Below are 20,858 nucleotides of genomic sequence, written 5' to 3'. Positions count from 1 at the left end.
ATACATAGTAGATGCATACTTAGAAATTTATAAATGAGATTTAATTCTCGGTTTTTCATAAAAATAATATATTTCCTTCTCCCCTCCCTTAACTAACTTTTACCTTTATTAAAAGTGCATACATACATATGTACATACATATGTATATATGTTTGAAATTATTCGTCGGTTTATTTTTAACCGTAATCTCGTACGGTCAGAATCATGGTGAATTTATTTCCAAATTGACCACAATGTTCTATTCTAGTGGTGGATAATGCTTCTATATATCACTTTCATATTTGTCTTGAAATTTTACCATTTGCTGATGAAGAATGAAATGGCGCCGTGGCTTAGTTGGTTAAAGCGCCTGTCTAGTAAACAGGAGATCGTGAGTTCGAATCTCGCCGGGGCCTACACTGTGTCGCAGTGAAGTTTTTTTCATTATATTTTAAAAATAAATATAATATCATAACTTAAACAATACTTAAGAATATAAATATTTAAACGATTCAGCTTCGGTTCAATTTGCCAAATATTTCGTTAAAAACTTGGAAAAGAAAACAAAAGAATATTTTTTGAAGCATTCAACCTAAAATATTTTAATTTAAAAAAGTCTTCTAAATACTATTTAGTTGAAAAATATTTATATTGAATTTGAATTGGTTCAAATTTAATTTTGCTAAAATTACTTTGAAAATAATCTAAAAAAGAATTAACTAATTAATTATTAACAACTTGGAAAATAAAATATTTTAATTAGTAATTTCAATGTGTTAATTTTGTTAAAAATTACTTTGAAAAAAGATTAATTACATTTTTTTACAAAAATTACTTTGAAGTTCATTAAAAAGTACCTTAATTAATTAATTGTTAATTACTAATTTAATATTTCGTTAAAAACTTGGAAAAGATAATACTAAAAAATATTTTGTTAAATGTTTAATTTTTTTAATTAAAAAAGATCTTCTAAATACTACTTTGTTTGAAAAAAATTATGTTGAATTTCAATATGTTCATAATTAATTTTGTTAAAATTTACTTTGAAAAACAAATGTAATTAATCTTTTCTTAAATAATTATTTTGAATTTCATGTTTCGTTAAGAATTTGGAAAAGAAAATACAAAAAATATTCTGTTAAAACATTAAACTTAAAAAATTTTTATTAAAAAAACAACTAACCATTTTGTTAAAATAATTTAATTTGATTTCAATTTGTTTACAATTAATTTTGTCAAAATTACTTTGAAAAAAATTAATTAATCTTTTTTTTTTTTTAATATTTTGAATTTCTTAAAAAAATTAATTAACTAATTAATTACTAATTTAATATTTAATTTAAATAAATATTTATGCATGGAGTAAGAAGACAAGAAAACGTGAGAAAAAAATTAGAGGTTTTGCTCATCTATATAACTAAGGAAGTTTAGAGGTATCTAGTAATACTAGAAAAGTTAGTGCTTTAATAGAGTTCTTCAATAATCGAAGTTATTCTGTTGTTATAAATACATATACATATAACAATCTGTCATACTGTTTTTAGACATCAAAAACTTCCTCTGACAGCGTCGTTTATAACTAATATTGGGAAACTGTACCGTTATAAGTACTTTAGCATCTACCCAACGACGATTAAGGAGAAGCTTGTATTCAAAATTCACCAAAATGTGCAGCATTGCAAAGCGTTCGCTTACATTCGCTTTTCTTAAGCCCAAACTACACTTAAATATTGTACGTGCATACCTACTTATGTATGTATATTACATAAGAAAGTGAAAATTAGGCCCAACACTGAATCCGAAACTAAGAAAGTCCGCAATAGGCCAAACAAGCACGTTTGCACACCAAATACACGGGTACATCCTGCGGCAAGGATACATGTTGAGCAGGCGTGCGCTGCCACAAATTTACATACATACAAACGTGTATATGTATATATGTACATACATGCATATAAGTGTGTGTGTCTGTATGCGTATCATTCGAGAAGCGTCAAGTTATGGTACGTTACAATTTCAAATACAATGCATGCCATTGACATTGTTGTTACTTCCACCGATGTTATCGCTCATTGTTAACGCATTCGAAATATTTACGTGTGTGTATATGTGTATTTGCTTATAAGCATACGATTTAACTGCTGGTAGAGTACCTCTGTTCGGATATTCATAACGGTCGTTGACAGAAAGAGTAGCAAAACACATACATATGTATGTATGTATGTATGTTTGAGCGAAAACTATATCTTACCCTTCAGATGCAGGACGCCTAGATACAAGTATCAATATGCATGCATATCTACATATGTATGTGTGTGTGTATATTTGTGTAAACATCCTACTTTCCAGAAAGATACACGGGTACGGCTGTAGCAAGGCGTGCCAAAAGGATAAACGGCAGTTGCAACTGTAAATGTGCCTATGGAAGTGCAATAACTGGAACAATAACAACAACATGGAGGGCAAACCGAAATCGAAGCATCAACGATGACATGTAGTAATGTATATACATACATACATACAAACAAGTGTGGTACATTCATAGCGCATGTATTGTGTGCATAAATACCTAAGTAAAGACCCTTTGCCGTTAAACTTGACACTGCATATATTGGTGATGCAATAATTGGGCATATTTTAGAAATGACGTGGTAGATTAAAGAAATTACGTTATCCCATATTGTATATGGATGGGAAAGCTTTCCCATCAGCAAAAAGTTCTATTTATTTATTTATTTTAATATGACCTGTAAATAAATTTTTAGACATACTATAGATCGGAGATTCCCAGCGAACCGAAACCAGCTCCTTCTCCAGCTGATCTTTATAATGGAGTGGAGGTCTTCCTCTTCCTTTGCTTCTTCCGGCGGGTACTGCGTCGAATACTTTCAGATCTGGAGTGTTTTCATCCATACGGATGACATGACCACTGTCGCTTAATTCGCTAAACTATGTATGTCAATGTTGTCGTTTATCTCGTACAGCACCTTTCTCTCGAAAACTCGTAGTGTCAACATCTCGAAACTCGTAACTTCGACTCCACCGCATGTTTGCTCACGTAAAAAGAATCGAATTTATACATATATCGATAAAATTGTTCTTTTGTTTCTCGTTGAAGACAAATCTAATGACAGCCAAAATTGACGACTGCAGCACTTATTATGATACCACGCATCTTTAGTATACACATTACTTATATAAAAAGTTATTGGTTAGGTTAAGTTAGATTAATAGATTGATAGTGCAATGACAGAGGGTAGACTTACTTGGGGCAAAGAGCTCACTAGATCGCTTACCATCGATCTCGGGTCAAAAGAACATTTCCAGCCCAATAGTAGAACACAGGAGGAGAGGAGACAGGAGCAGGGCTGGGGTACCTTTCCATACCAGCTCATCAGCTGTCTAGTAAGAATTTCTAGGAAAGCGACAAAATGAATTTTATTCAGGTGGTTCATTAGCTTTCCAGCATTSTACTCTAGGCCAAAAGGATCTTGCAATCGCCCAGGMGCTGATCGCCGAGCATCGTGTGCTAAACGCATGGGTTCAGTGGCAAGAAGTTGTTCTTTGTCGCAGGAAATTGTAAGGTCGATGAGATTGCAAGGAAGAGCACACCGTTGTTTTTATTGTTGTAACGTCAAAACCATTGCCAAAATAATTTTGAAAAGTGCTGCCAGTCAGTCCTTGGCCTAATAAAAATTCGGATCCGTTCCAGTGACCGGGCTGTGCAGAGTATATCAGCGTGCGAAACGATTCCCTTTCATTTTCACGGCATATTCTTTGATATCTGTGCTTAAAAATAGCTCTTAAGACTCGTATTTTTCACAATAATACATTGATTTCTAGGAAGCTTCTTGCGTTCAGCTAGGTACATATGTTTCTGTCTAATCATAGTTGTTCTGACCGGTCATTATCCACCAGCAAWTGGTACCCATATGACCAGACTAAAATCGTCCATGAAGATCACTGTCGATGCTTTTTGGCTGTTGGCGAACAAGTATAAGTGGCAAAACAAAATCTATGAGCTACTCATACCTAGCCATACAGCTCACTGCATCATAGGCGGCATTCCATGCCCGGTCAACTGAAAATTAATTAACCGTCAGACTACTCCATCACCGAACTATTAGCGATGCATGCCGCTCACTTTCACAAATGCCACATACACATTGTGAGGCGCTGAGCACATGCCATTCGCATTGGCGTTACGATATGCAGATTCTAAATTTGTTGCTACTTTCGACGAACGGCTGCAAATCTTAGCTATTGACTCTAAAATGTTAAGCACCGCAAAGGTACCTGTATGCTAACACCAAACATATATGTATGTGTCTATATACAGACKGGTTTATGCACAGATACACGCATACATATGTAYRTATATACAAATGGCTTCTTCTGGAATATAAACAGACAAAATTTTTAGACAAGAAATCACCTACAAAATCACATTTCCGCAGCTTGAGTATGGCAGTAAACCAACGTTGTAACATCACCACCAATAATAACAACAAACAAAGTACTAACATATAGCTGATTTGTTTTGAACGGTCAAATTTGCTTTGGACATCGAATTAACCCTTCGGGAAATGGAAGCAACAATCGCTACGTTAGTCGTTATAACACAATTCCACGCGGTGCGTATGTATGCTGTCTCTTATACACATCTAGATGTGTATAAGAGACAGGTTTTGAACGGTCAAATTTGCTTTGGACATCGAATTAACCCTTCGGGAAATGGAAGCAACAATCGCTACGTTAGTCGTTATAACACAATTCCACGCGGTGCGTATGTATGTATGTATTTGTGCTGTTGATAACCTCCAATGTTATATTCCCTACAGCGTTGGATGTTGACAACGTCATTTACAGCTCAGCATCAAGCCAGACACAGAGCAGACAAGCTAAAACACCTTCACAAGTTTAATTCTTATAGCATGGAAGGATATAAAAAAATCTTTATTTTGATTTTGAACGGTCAGTTTGTAGTGTAGCTATATATGTACATATATAGCATATACATATATAGTGATCTGAACTGAATAATGGTTCGAAAACTGTAACCTTGCCTTCGGCAATTATGTGTACCGAATTTCATGAAAATGTCTTGTCAAATTACAAATTTCCCCTACACGAGCTTGATTTGGATCGGTTGTTGTTGTTGTTGTTGTTGTTGTTGTTGTTGTAACGGCAGAATCCTGCCAAGTTGACAGTCCTTGGCCGGATAAAAATCCTGGTCCGTTCCGGTTTTCGTAGACCCGACTGTCGTGAGAACGGGGATGATTTGGATCGGTCAATTTGTATGGTAGTTATAAAATATGGTCGTCGGAACAGCACAATATAGACCTATGAATTGTATATTAGAAAAAAGGCACCGGGCTGGGTGAGTGTTCAGGCCATTCTCACGCCTCGAGGTGATTTGCTTTCCAAGTCACTTCTATGTGTTGTGATGTTAAAGTGAAAAAGTAAAATCACTGTAAGCCGTGATGTTAAATTCAGAAAGTGACATCTGTGTAAGCTGTGATGTTAAAGTCAGAAAGTGACATCAGGAGAGGAGGAGTCAGGAGAGGGAAACCCGATATAAAATAAAATAGAATTGACTTTTAATAAAAACTTGGTTATACATATGTATGTATGTAGTTGACAGCAGAAGCTAAAAATTTTATACATACCATATACCTTAACATTTTTACATATGTATGTATGTACATAATGAAACGCACAGTCAATACAAAAATACATTATTAATATTTTTAAGTTATGTTGTTTTTCATTTTATTTGACGATAGTACATATCGTAATATTATTATATATTTCACGTGCATATTAAATGCAATTTGAGGCTGCTATTTAAAACATATGTACATATAAAATTATATACTACTATGCATTTAAAATGGGCATCCAAAGGCAAATAATTATCACTGATGCTTATATTTTCAAAAAAGTTTGGTCACTGTTTTAATTATATATTATGTATTCTACAGGTCCTATCTTTAATTTTTAATAATTTTGAAATAATATAACCAAAATAGTATTTAATCGATATGAAATATGACAACTAATTTTTATTATACAAGAACCATATACATTAATATTATTTATACACATGCACACAAGTACTACTCAGAAGTAGTCTGATGACTAGATTACTTCTTTGCAGGATGTCGATTTCATCAACTGCAAGCTACCAACAAGTGAGAAATGACACGCAGCCAAGGCAAACACTACTGTACTGAAGCAAACTGCTGTACATACATAAGCGCGTAAATACATACATATTTATCCATGCATATGGGAACATACATATGTATGTGCTAAATAATTACATGTATAAAGCGAAACAAGTATATACACAYATWTAYATATATATATATATATGTATGYATACAGCGAAGACAAGAAATTGGCGTTAATATGCCGCATTAAATATGAAATAAACGAACGAATGAAAATCGAATAAAGAAAGCGGGAGCATGATGATTTGCGGGTGGATTTAGCCGCTAAAGCACAGTATATATATATACTGAGGCTAAAGCGACCAAGGCAGGTGGAAGAGAGGCAAATGCGTGAGCGGCAACTTTTACACCTTCTCCACGTTATCAATCCGAGTACGTCACTCGCCAATACAATTCACCTCAGTTGTTTAAACAGCAGAATGTATGTATGGCATGCACGTATGGRTGTGCATATATTTACATACATTTCAAAGGCAGCGGAGCAGTTGAGTGGCGAATGAATGTCCATTAAATTGGCAACTAATTTGAATGGCTGAGTGACGAGTGGGCAAAGTGTCACAAGTGTGCGTGAATGATGCGCTTCGTCAACGTTAACGGCACGACGGCAACACTTACCTGATTGAGGGAGCAATCAAACAGTACATTTACAAATATTTTATAAATATGAATATAAAAGTACTTATGTATGGATGTGGCTTTATGGAGAAACACTAAATACTTAWAAAGACTAATGCTGTACTCGAAGAGGAGTTGAATTGAAAATGATATACTTTCTTGGTGTTTGAAACTCATACTGCATCTCCACAGCAATATGTAATAAGTTGGTGATGAATGTTTAATTTTTGTTAAAATAAAAATTTGTCCTTATATTTTTCGTTGGATGTTAGYTCCTCACTAATAATGTTGGTGAGCMCAAATAACGAATGCGCACCCATATGTATGTGGGTGTGTGTATGCACGCTCTTGCGTTTACCAAACTGCTTTGATATTTTTTACTACTTCCAACACATATTTATACCCTTCAATTCGTTAGAAATAACCTTCAAGCAATATCATTTTCACCGGCTTATTTCAAAAATCAAAGTAATCTAAATAAAAAAATAGCAAGCACTAACTAAATACTTTGTATAGATTATTGCAAAACTCAACTAACTACTTTTCCAGCGTCGGCACACACCAAACGAACAATTTATAATGACAGTTATATGTCCATGTGTTGTGCTTCGTTCATCTTACATTAATGAGTATTTTGCAACAGCGRAGTGGATTGCATATAAACGAGTACAAGAGACAACCATGTCGACCCTTATGGTGAATTGTAAGCTTTTATCACCTTTTATTCGTTAATGTCTTTACTCGTTAGACTTGTTATATTGTTGAGTTGAGTTAACATTATGCCAACCAGAATACTACTGAGTTAATTTCTTCAGAAGAGTATCGACGCAAATGAGTCAACGAATACTCGTACTAGTTCGTTTACACTCATACTCGCTGTCGACGCAATAAACGAGCGCATACTTGTGTAAAATGCTTCAACAAAACGGAAGAGAAAACTAACGAATTTTATGAAATAATGTAGCGAGTAGATTTTATGGAAATATGTTGCGCTAAATTATCTATTTTACTACATATGGGATTCCAAGTGCTCAGAGTTGCCACCGTGTTGCGTTTCATAATGTAAATGACAATAAAAATTATTTTTGTTTGCATATGTAAAATATAAAAAATACAAATAAATTTATTAAGTTAAAAATTAATTATTACAATATGAATAAGAATTGCACAAAACAAATTTGCTGAATTAGCACATTTAGGGTTGCCATGTTACAACAATCGCGTTACCAATTATCCTCTCTTTATAATGGCTTCCTTTTACGCTGCTCATTGCCAGTATTATTTGCTTATTACATATTGTTATTGTAGCGTATGCTCAATAAAAAATGTCGTTCATATATGTAAATATGTATTGAAGTAAAAATTTGCCACGTATTTATGTTAATTGATATATAAAAATATGTATGTATAAGCATATACATACATATGTACGAATTCAAGTATTAAGAAGATGCTYCTGAGTATAGGATACAGTGAGCCATTTTGAAATTATCCGCTTGTGAATTTCAAAATATCGTCAATATATTCGCCGAAAGTCTGAAGTTGACCGGAAAAATAGTTTTGGAGCGGTTTTTGAGCGTACTTGTAAAAAATGTTTAACTTTTTGAAAAATTTCCTGAACCGGGCGATTTGAAATTTTCTTGTTTTTGCCTTTGAGATAAGTTTTAACAGAAATTTTCCATATTTCGGAGGTCTTCCTGGAGGTCCGCTACGGCATCAAGGCGTTGCAAAACTTGCCCAAACTCAAGCCTCTTGCACCTTAATACATAATTTTAACTTTGCATAACCGTTACAATGCCTAAAAACACTGTTGGCCTAAGCGGCTTTACACAGTATACAAACACTTTGCTTTGACATACTACTCAACACCCACCCTCAACCCCCGTTGTTTTTGCTCAGCGGGTCCATCATTCGTACACTCGTTAAAAAGTTGTTTCTGTTGCTGTTTCCATTAGCTCGCTGCCTGACGGTCTTGTGTGCCTCTAATATAGCTGCTGCTTCTTCTTCAGCACACGAAATACTGTACTTGCATACGGAGCATTTTCATATGAACCCCCACTACATCCCACCAAACCCTSCGCCTAATTTCCTGAGACGTTATATCGTCACTTCCCCTGTGAACCCGTTACTGCTACCTAAACTTTTGTATATATTTATATATGAGAGTGCTCCCATACGTACGAACGTACATTGGTTGGCTGGGCTGGTGGTTGGCTGGTCATTTGACTGTGGTGTGATGAGTATTTCATTCGTTCGTATGCTCGTTCGTTTGCCTTCGTTGGTACTCTACTCAACTGGCTGGCCGTATGGCTGATACAATGACTTGCTATAGGCTGGCTGGTACTAGCAACGACTTTATACTAGCGAACTGGCGAACGAAACACTTGGTATCTGGTAAAGGCAAGCAAGCAAGCAAAACCAAAAACCGAAGGCAAACTCAACTAAACTGCATTGAATAAAATCTAAAGTGAACACGCAAGGCAAAACTACAAGGCAGCCATAGCCAGTGGAAGTATAGAAGAAATATTAAATTTTAGTGAGTGAATTCAAAACGAAATTTCAGCGTTTTTTCCCACAGGTAAGTGAAAAGTGCTTTTCCAACATCGATTGAAAATTGTTCAAGGTGTTTAATTTTTATAAAACCGCACAAATTTGCTGCATTTTATTACATAAAAATTGCGAAAGAAAACGACCCAATTTGGCGTGGGTTTTCTATGATATTTTCATACTCGCCGCCGTATTATATTGGAAGATTTCAACATGGACGGCGCTACTTGGCTAGGTGGCTGACTGGCGCGGGTTTGTTCGTTATATGTCTCGTTCGAGTACCGTTGCTCGTTGATGGTGGCATTATATTCTCGTTTCTGATATATTCCGCTGTATTTTGTACTGTAAGAAAATTAAGCGCGCGCGTTTTTCATATTTTCCCATACAATGCTGAAAGAGACCGTTATTATTTGAAAGCCACAAGCGAAATTTAAAATGTGTTTTGAAAAGAAATGCAGCAAATATGAGAAGATTTTCTATAAATGTACATTGAAATATGTATGTGGTTAATTACGTCGTATAAAAAATTTTAGCTGTAAGATGGTGTGAGAGTATAGGCACTTGGGAGGTGTGGTGATTTGCAGAGGGGGCTGCGCTGTACAAGGGGCTACACATACATACATACTGTGTATTTCATATACAAGTTGTATGTACATATGTACTTGTGCTGTAATGGTGGACCGGGAGTAAGTGCGGTTAGGGACTAAGCGGTTATTGAGGAGGGAGGCTTAATGCAAGGGCGCGAGGGGCAATGCGACGACAGCACGGACGAAAGCAATGTGGAGCGTTGATTGTTCACACCGGCAGCGTTAACGTTAACGTAAACGTCTACGTCAACGTCAACGTCAATGTTTGCCTATCAACGAGGGCGCCACTTTGCAGCACAGCATATGAAACGGAGGGGAAGAAGGCCAATAGCGGTGTTTTGGTTAGCACAGTTATACATACATATGTATGTATGCGTGCTTATGTGTGGAGTTGCGTGGCGAGTAACCAACATGATTATTTAATAAACGGAAAGTGCGCGCGCGCGGGCCATGTATAGAGATACCACAATTCTCATGCTCCTTTTAGCTACATTATATTTAAATTTAATAATTTATTGACTGAGAATTTGTAAAATGGTGAAATTTGCAAAAAAAAAACAACGTTCGCAGCTCTTGTATGCCAAACCAAACAACACTAGGAAGAAGCGACATTTTTATGAGCTGCTGCCGCTTTCACGGCATTTATGCGCGCGCGGCGTACAAAAGTATGCTTTGAAGCCGCGCGTCGCTACGCCAAAACACACACCAGTAAGTTCAAGAAGTGACGGGCGCGCGCATAAACATAATATCTTAAACCTATACACACAAATCTGTTTATTGTGAATTCATTTCGAAAGGGTGAAAGCAAATCTGACACAAAGCTCTGCGCTGATTTTCCTACGAATATCAATACGTATGTATTATAATTTGCTCACAGCTATGCTGCTATGCTGAGCCTCCCTCGATAACCAGCGCGGCGCTCTGCTCTAATGGCGTTGCTACTTTTGTGGCTTTTATGCAAACGCACAAATACATTGATATTGGACTTAATCGTACAATTCAGACACACACAGCCATGTGAGCTGTTGAAAACAAAAGTACTCACAAGCAGCGTAGTGACAGCGGCAGCAAAAGCAACGTTGACTAGTAGCGCTGCGAAGTCTCGCCATTGAATGCCACTACAGTCGTGTCTCACGACTACTACCCCATGCGTATGTAATTTTATGCTGAGTTGCGACAAAACTTACACAAGCTCATACTGCAACAATATGGACGCCACTGTCAGAAAACATGCGTTCTACGGCTATATTTCAATTTTATACGAGATACTTTGGGCGCGCAAATTTTTAGACGTATGAAAGGGTATGAAAGTATGGTGTGGAGGAGTAGGTACTTCATGACAATACGCACTTCATTGTTAACTCCGCCAAACAGTTAGTGCGGCAGGCAAGCCAGCTCGAATGTGCATCTTACGGTTGTAGTCCGGTCAAAGGGCAATACATACATACATACATATATATATAGATATTAGTGCGTATGCAATTTCGAATGGCATCGTTTTCGTTGTAAATCTATGTACCGATGAATTTTAATATTTGAATTGGTGTTTGCGCCACATGTGCGTGCGTAATACCTTGCCTGGCTACCACATATGGGCTTAGTGTTAATTGATGCTAATATATCACCTTGACCTACATTCAATAGAATAGTGAACAGCGTGTAGATTCTAGTTTATATTGACATTTTAATTGCAGTATTTATTTATTTTATATTCAATCATGTAATTAAATATTTCATAAGTAATTGTGTGAAAAATATTTATTGGATCATATTTATAAATTTGTATATAGTATGTATATTTGTTAAGTTCCAAAATGTTGTTAGAGCTCTGTTAATATTCCGTACAAAAAAYTTTAATATAAATAACTATATTAGCTAGTATTAAACTAAATTCAAATACATACATATGTACATATGTCGTGAGGTTTAAAACTTAACTTACTACTTACCAAGCCAAACTGGGTTGGATTGCATAAATAACAGCCATAAACACAACAGTATATAAAATCTAGATGAGTTCTGGCAGGATGTCTGAAGCATAAYCATAATTGCAGATTACGCCGCTTTCCTAATAGAAGCAGAATACAATATTGAAGATAAAAGTGTTTTTCTCAAGAGGTGAGACATTTCAGCGGTCTGTAACCTCGGAGTATATTTTAACACGAAAAACTTACAATAAATTCCAACAGTCGCACTGAAAACATTTAAAAAAAATTTTTGCCATATTCATTTGTAGAATAGCATAACAAAGCTATTACCAATAGATCCATATCCATTTGTCGGATAGCATCAAAAAGCTGTTACCAATAGCAGRAATATCGTGCATAATAAACTAAAAGATATGTGAATATTACAAAAGTAATATATAGATATTATAAGCACATAAGGTATAATCACACTTCCGAATATTACCTCACATTTATAATCGATTTCCGTTATTACTGGTTGGTACCAAGTATAACCAAGAACAACTCAACAACTTATGCAATTACTTAAAGCCATTAATACACTTAAAAAAACACGCTACTAAGCGTTTGTGACACAAATTTCCTGAATATAGTACTCATAAACCTCACAAGTCAAAGACTTTAAACTCCACATGTCGGCCAGTTCATTCGATGGATACGCTGAGTAACGCGCGTTTAGCCGGTATAAAATCATTAGCATGTGCTGCGCTCGAACTACCGGTACCGATGCCGGCAACTAATAAACAATCTCATGTGCATGCGTACTTCTCCACATTCCCACATACCAAGTACTGTATGCTGTAGTACATATGAACATGAATACATGCGCTCGTAGAGATTTTCCCGCGATAGCTGACCAACTGGCTACTTACCTATCTGGTAGTCGACTGTCTGGTTGTTTACTTGGTTGCCTAAAATATATCGGCGACTCAACAAACGATTTTACACTAACGTGTCAAGATATTGGAACGGTGTAGAAAAAAATCTCACTAAGCATTTCATATGAACGACACACAGTGCAATGGCCGATTTTCATACGAAATCTTTAGCTTAATGTGTACGCCACCAGTGTGATAAACGTCAACAGTTAACGACGAACGCGCAACGCACAACGCAAGAGCAACCACATACAGAAATATATATTTTTCTCATGCAGAGCCAAAACGCCACCCATTCGTGAGCATAACTATATACATACATGTATGTGGTGTTTATTCGTTCGTTTTGTCAATGAGTCGGCAGCTGCTTGCTGAGTTTTCGGTATAGAGCAATATTGGCACGACGACGCTGTGGAACATTTGCCGCGTGAGGGTAGATAGGCGGTCGACGAACGCTTCGTCTCACTCGATTCTGTACATGTAGATATGTATAGTAKATGCTACATATGTAAATAGGTAGTTGTGAGCTTCGTGCAAACTGTGCTTGTTTTTTATTGTTGCTATCTTTGTTTCAGTCAGCTCATTGCTGAAGCACAGTACTGTACTGTGGCGGCTGATTATACGACAGCTGTACGCGTTGCTACTTTAGTATGTTTGTTGCTTTTGTTGTTTTTTATGTTAAACTGTTGTTTTTGCAATCGTTATTGTTGTTATTATTAACCAGCCTGCTCGCTGGCGCACATATTTGTTCGTTAACTCATACCGTCGCCTTGCCCCACCACTGCAATCCAGTACCCCGCCAAAATTCACATAGTACCCCTCAAATGACTACCATTTATGACACCACGAATCAACCGTTTTTGTATACGATCGAGCGATATCTACTTACTTTACTGGCACTGCCTGCCTGCCTGCTTGTATCTACACCGGTYGTAGAGTACAGCCAACAAGCCAGTCAAAGCAGTCACAATGTCAATTTGTCGGCTTGTACGGTGCGTCAGACGGTCAGCGAGACCGCCAGTCAGYCGGTTCGCCATTTCGATTTCTCAGTGGTGTTTTGCTCTACAATCGCCTTTACCACGAGTTGAATTGAGTTGAAATGTACTGAAATCAGTCAGCAACGTTACAAATGTATGTTTACATACAGACGTACATCTATGCATTTAAATTTGTTTGCCGTATTCGTATGGCCGTTCGTTAGTTCACCGGCTGGTTCGTTAGCTCGTTCGTATGGCAGCCATATTAAAAGCAGCCAAAGGCAGGCCAGCTATATCGCACAACCATGTCAGCTATATTTTTGCTTTGCCGGTGCTGTTGTTGCAGCTGCCACTACTAATATTAACGCTGCTGCGTTTGCCTTGATGGCCTCTCTACATGTAAATATGTATTTGTATAGTATGTCACTTCTCCTCTATAGACGCTGGTCGTCAGCACGTACATGTTCGTATGTTTGCGTAACTAAATTTATGTGAAAGTGTGTATGCGTTATATCTGCTCCCGGCCCGTACGCCTAGTAGCAACTGCTTACATACAGACATGCACGAAGTCTCTGCCAGCCTGTGTAGTGGTTGCTTTTTGACTCGACTCAACTGTGTATTGCTGTGTAGCGGCTTGTTCTTCTTGCTGTCGCAGTACACAAGGCACGCAGGCAGGCAGTCAGCCAGGCAAGGCAGCCCAAGTGTATGTACCTATGCAGAATCGTTTAATGTCGTCGACAACTACAACGGCAAAGGCAGCAGGGCAAACAGCAGCAATCAGAGTAGTAGCAATAGCCGCAGTAGCAGCAGTGTATAAAATTTTCTTCACTGTTCATATAAACCCAAGCACAGCGCAGCCAAAGCAAGCCAAACCAAAGTATTTTGTATTTCATACTGTATTCGTTAATGCTTCGTTCTGTGTGAGAATCGACTCAACGACTCAGCTAACAAGCAAGCCAGAGCCATACAGCGCCATAAAGTGATAATAGCGTCGAAGTAGCAACGTACGCCAGCCAGCCATATAGTCATATAGCCAGCCAGTGAAGCAACGACGAAGAAATCAACCACTGTGGTGGCCTGCATATACTCGCTGTGTTTAAGTGTATTTTCTACTACTGCTGTATTACTGGCGCTGCTGCTGCTGCTACGTATTCATATCGCCAGTACTACACAAGGCAGTACGAAAGTCTCCTAAGCCACCGTGGGCACAGTACGTTTTGTCGTTTTGATCTCAACGCTAGGCGAACACACGCAGTGCTTCAAGTGAGTTTTTTTTTCAACACTGAAAATTTCACAAGTTTTTATCATTTTATATATATAACTTAGAGTATTTTGTGTCATTGTGGTTGGTTAAAAATTATTTCCAATTTATTTAAACAAATTGAGAAGTTAAGTTGAAAGTGAGGTGTACTAAATTTAAGTGCAATTAAAGTTATTTGTTACACTGTGCGCCAATAATACATACTATAGCTACTATATATTCATATGTTGGCGAGCAATGAGCAGCAACTCGTTCRTCTGTACTGACTGTATAGCGTTTGTGCTAAAACTAGGCATGTGCACAAACATACATAAAACTATGCAATTTAGTATATTGAAAAGCATTAACGGTTTTTGTAATATTCTAATAAATTGAAAATGTCAGGAAGAGTGCATGGCAAGTTAGAAGCTAATTTTGCACTTAATTTCGTATGTACCTATGTATGCGTGTATGTATGTATATAATTATTTATCTATCTGAGTAAAATTTATATGCATACGGCCTGGCACATTTCTCGCCGAGTTTTATGCAAAAACAGCACATATTTGTTGCAACAACAGTGCGTTGGAAACGAAAGTATCTCTTTACAATGGCAATTGACAGATTCCAATCACCATATTGGCGCAATGGAGCTATCGTTAACAACAAAAGTATCAACAGATTTGAATTAATGCGCACAGACGTTTAAGCWTATCACAGAAATTAAAAACAAATTAAAATTAGAAAAACATGCATAAACTTACATACATACGTATATACATATATAGGCACATACGTAATAAATATACACAAAAAATTGAATTATTGAAAAATAAATAATAAAAAAATCTGTAAAAATATAGATGAAGAAATAGGAAAATAAAATAACAAAATATTGAAAAATTAATAAAAAAATTAACTTAAATACTAAAAAATAGTTACTAAAAAATTAATTAAAAAATAATAATTAAAAATTAATCAAACTCATGACAAATAAATACCAAAAAAATGTGTTATATTGAAAAATGAAACTAAAATTAATTAACTTAAATATTGGAAAATACTGTAACAAAAATTAGGTAGAATATTGAAAAATAAATACTAAAAAAATTAGTAAATATGAGACTTGCAAATCTCAAAGAGTACTTATTTTGTAATTCAAAATTCTAACAATCTTCGGATTTCTATAACATTATTGTACACACAATTTGCTGTTGTTATGAAGACGCAGCTCACGTTTGCAGCGTTCCACATTAACTTTATAACCACAAAGTTTTTATTGACTAAATATTGATTACAAATTACACAAACAATCAATATGCTAGCGCAAGTTATTTTTATCTACTAACAAAAATCTTATCGTGAAAGATTTCATCACACAAATCACTGCTGTAGATAATGAACAAACAAATTTAAGAATATTGAAGGTCAAAAAATAAACAAAAAGTCCAAGTTTTCAACACAATTTTTATAAAATTTGACTATGGGGATAGTAATTGTTCACTAAGCCTGCAATGCAACACTGCGCAGCACTATTCGTTATTAAAATACATAAATATGTTTTATATAGTTATTGCCGCATTAAAAATTTAAACATATTTTATATATAATATTAAACTCTTCTAGCAATATTTTATGAATAAAAATGGTCCCAGCAAAGTTTTAATAAATACTTTTTATTTCAAACACTTTAAAAAATACTATTTATTTAATTAAAAAAATAATGTTAAGCAGCAATGGCTTAGCAAATGCTAATTAGCTTGTTGACCGCAAACAAAATTCTATAAAAAATATTTAGATATTGTTTAACGGTTGAACACAATATAAAAGCCACCAATTATAAATATTTATTAAGATATGCTTATAAAAAGTAGCACTATCAGCAATTAAAACACAATTCCTTAAATATATCATGAAATCGTCGTCAACATGTGCTACCACATGCACTCTTCAACATTTATAGAAATGGCGCCAAAAATTGTTTACCATTGTATGTGTGTACCGAAAATTTCGTCTGTATAGAATACAATCGTGTACACGAAGATCTCGCATACCTTTTTCACTACCATGACTCAATCTCAATTGGTACCGACAAATACCTACTGTATATTTACAACCCATATGTGTTTGCTTCTTATTGCGCTTTTATGTATGTACATATAAAACATATTATTTAAACTACGTTTTGATATATGTACTTTAGAATGCGTGTCACCGTCATTAAAGTTTCAATTTTAGAAGTGTTAAATACTTTAACACCTAAAAGCTAAATATAGCTGGTTTTTTGATAAAAATGTCTAACAATACGCGTTGATGAGTTTCAACTATAAAATAAGCGTTAAATTCAACTGTAAAAAGTGGTGCAACATGATAAAATTTCCGTTAAATTGTTGTTTGTATTACCGCCTTATTTGTTCCTTAACGGTACACTTAATTGCAATCACAAATATGTATATATTTTCWAACGTTCTTAAAGCAAAAAAATTAGTTAAATACTTTGAATTAATGAATTTGCGCACTTGTAAAATCGTACATATGTTTTGCTAGCAATAACTATTTCTAGAATTATGCCTAACAGGCCTTTTGTTATTTAAGAACTGCATAAACAACTGTTTTGCTGCAATATGGTAGGAACACATAGCATGTGCCGCAACAATGTTTAAACGATTTACTTAGTAAGCAAACTAATATTTTTGTTGTGATCGAAGCATAAAACATTGCCTAAAAATAATTTTTGGAAAATAGTTACAGTATACATAATTTAATAGGCTGTTTTTGCTGTCATAGAACCGACTGACATGTGATGACAAGATAACTGCATAAGTGACGGATTTCACGTTTACCGCTCATGTTCATGTAAGATATAGTACATACTTATGTATACATGCATGAAYATTTGTATTTTTACAACTATTTGCCATCTCTTTAGGTATATTTGCCGATTAATGCTTAAAATTTCACAATTCGAACTCAAAAACATAAAATAGTTTAAAAGTAAACCCGCGTTTAATGACAAGTGCCACACAAGCGCTGGCACGAGTTACGCTCTTAAAAAAAGTTCGTTATATGAGCAGGAGTAGACATTGTGCCGCTTAAATGCGCACTCACTTTTCATAACGTAAGCATTTTTTTTTCCTTAAGCTAAACACTTTTGCCTCCACAGCGTTTGCTTATTGTTTGAGCAAATATCACAGCGATTGCTCGGCGATCACGTTCGCCATATTGAAGTATGTACAAACACATGATATTTATATACATACACACGTTGCATGTTTACATATACTTAACTGTAACTATGTGTGCGTGAATTGTTTTTGAAAACCGTGAATGCTGTGTTAAAAGGGGGTGTGCACTGTGTCGCGCCATTACCACTTATTCACCACACTAACACCGACTACCCCGCAAAGTGCTTGAGGTGTATATTAAATATTGTATGCGCAAATTGTTTTTCAAATCGACGCTTTTTCTGTTCTATACGACGTATAGTCAGCGAAGTGTATCTGTTTATTCGGCGATCGTGTATTTTGTGAGCCATTATCGCTCGTTGACTGATTCTTATATAGCACTCGTTGCATGCGCCCATACACTTTATAGTGAAATTACATGTACTTTTCATATACATACAAACATATGTATGTACACTTTTTCGTGTTATACTTATTTTGGAGAGTTTGAGTCAAATCACTTTGTAGAGTGTTATCGCGGTTATGTCAATTTTTAATTTTTTTTATTATTTGCTTTCAATCTTTATATAGACTTATCGCTATTTTTTGTTTGTTGGCATGAAGTAAGGTTAGTAATGGCTGCTTATGAGTGTAAGGTGATGACTATCAGGCGTTCATATAGYTAAAATATGAACGAATTTATAGCAAACAGCGAAAAAAGTTGGGGAATATGTGGTTGCAGGGTTGCCATGTGACTTACATGTACATATCTAAGTCTAAAATATGAAAAGACTTCCGACTATCTAAAATAATAATATTTTTCCATTAAAACACCAAACTAACGAAGTGCTGGTGAAAGTACTTTCACCACCAGTAGCAGGATTAAAGAAGTATTAAAGTTAACTTTGACGGCAAAGAAGCCATAATACCATTTAAGGGAGATTCTACTCTAGAAATCAAATTTTGGGCAGTTTTTTGAATTTTATTAAAAAAAAAAAATATTTTTACCCTCTATTTTTTTATAGTGTTTTTATTGATATCTTAAGAATACAGAAAAAAAGGGGGTGAGACAGGTGTAAAAAAATGGCGATCCTGGTGACAATGATCCTGACTCTCCTGGTGGTCTGAAAAAAAAAAATCAAAAGAAATTCTTAATCAGTTATAGTCCCTATTTCAGGGAACACGAAAACATTTTTTTTGCAAAATGGCGACTGCCTGAAAATAAAAATCATTTTTTACGTTTTTTGTTTTTTTGAAATTCCTGAATTTTTTTTTTTTTTTTAATTTTAAAAACAAAGGATTAAGGATTATATTAAGATAAAGGATAAAGGATTATATAAAGAAGGTTCACAAAAAATTTCAAGTAAATCTGGTACCCTGTGGAAAAAAGTAGTTTATAAGGCGGCTATATACTATAGTGGTCSGATCTTGACAATGTGTTCGGAAATTGTAGATTTACCTTTTACAATGACAAATGCCGAATAACATAAAGATAATTTGTCAAATAAAAAAGCTTATTATACCATATTCAGATATATAAAATAAAAATTTCACTCATCAACGCTGGTTTTATACTGCGATTATTTCAAATAAATTATATGACTACCATTGCAACGATATCTTCATAGTATCTAAGCATATGCTAGGAGYTTGCCAGTTTCTTCAATGCATTTCACAAACAAAGAAACATTTTACACTTTCAACTTTGCCTTTCTGCATATGTACTACAAAGGAAATTCAAAGCAAGTCAAATAATAACTCACACCAAATCTGAATGCTACGTGTAACTCCTTTAAGCATTGCATTTGTGCCATGCTTGAAGAAAAATTTCCTCAAGCAAAAGCTGGGCATCAACAGCCCTTCCACAATGGCGACTTTCAGATATTTGAATAACTTGCGTACATACATACATTTTGATGTTTGCTTGTGTTGGTGAGTCGACTTTTAGGCGAGTAACCCTCAGCTATCTGCTTGACTGCCTGTGAATGGCTTAACTGTGTGTGAAACTTATCAATCGAAAAACGGGACTCAGCGGCCATTAAACCACAAATATTACAACTTTGTAGTTAAGCAACTTTTTCATTGCAATTACATTTTACATTACATTACTGTAAGTATTTTTGTTTTGCATGAGGAGTCTGCAGCTAGTTTGTTGAATATACCACGCATACATACATACATGGCTGCTTTTATGTATCTATGTATATTTAAATGCTGCTTAAACATGAAATGATATTACAAATAACAGAAATAACAATATAACATGCGATAAATTCATATATTAAATGCAACTACCAACTTATAGCGAGCCTTAATTGTGCGACATGGCGTATGAGTAATATACCTGATAATGGTAGGAGGAGTTCATGTGCATGGCAGTATGTAACGTTAGGGCGAGGAGCATGCGCAGCTAAATAACATGTGAAGAAAATTTAGTACAAAATTTAGCACCAAACTTAACTTAACACCCAAGTGCTTATGTATGTCCGTATGTTGGTTATTGGGTTATGTCTGCAAGCAAGTTTTTGCGTGCTCTATTGCGCATAACTGTACCTCACTAAGCGTTAAACGATAGTYAGCATTAAATGTGCGCACAGACACAGATGCGCAAAACATTTTTACAGCATTTATTTAGTTTTTTTTAGCAAATATAAAAACTCTTCTTTAA

The 20,858-nt window shown here is 35.3% G+C and overlaps 1 protein-coding gene and 1 non-coding gene across 3 annotated transcripts in view; both read left to right on the top strand.

Moving 5' to 3' along the window:
• The first annotated feature begins 321 nt into the window (after positions 1–321).
• On the top strand, positions 322–395 carry Trnat-agu. Its single transcript has one exon. It is a non-coding gene; the product is annotated as a tRNA-Thr (tRNA).
• Positions 396–9,013: 8,618 nt separating this feature from the next.
• LOC108967300 (high mobility group protein Z) overlaps positions 9,014–20,858 on the top strand; it is an 18,221-nt gene continuing 6,376 nt past the window's right edge. The window contains exon 1 of one of the 2 annotated variants that reach the window (XM_018930608.1): positions 9,014–9,408. The gene's annotated coding sequence lies outside the window, so the exon portion shown is untranslated. Of the gene's footprint in view, positions 9,409–14,530; positions 15,050–20,858 lie in introns of those variants that run through there. The other variant, XM_018930607.1, reaches the window with a different exon arrangement.

This window comes from Bactrocera latifrons, unplaced genomic scaffold, assembly GCF_001853355.1.
Source record: "Bactrocera latifrons isolate USDA-ARS-PBARC rearing strain unplaced genomic scaffold, ASM185335v1 scaffold_182, whole genome shotgun sequence".
Lineage (NCBI taxonomy): Eukaryota > Metazoa > Arthropoda > Insecta > Diptera > Tephritidae > Bactrocera > Bactrocera latifrons.
The sequence above is the reverse complement of the archived record's forward strand: the minus strand, read 5'-3'. Positions and strand labels throughout refer to the sequence as shown.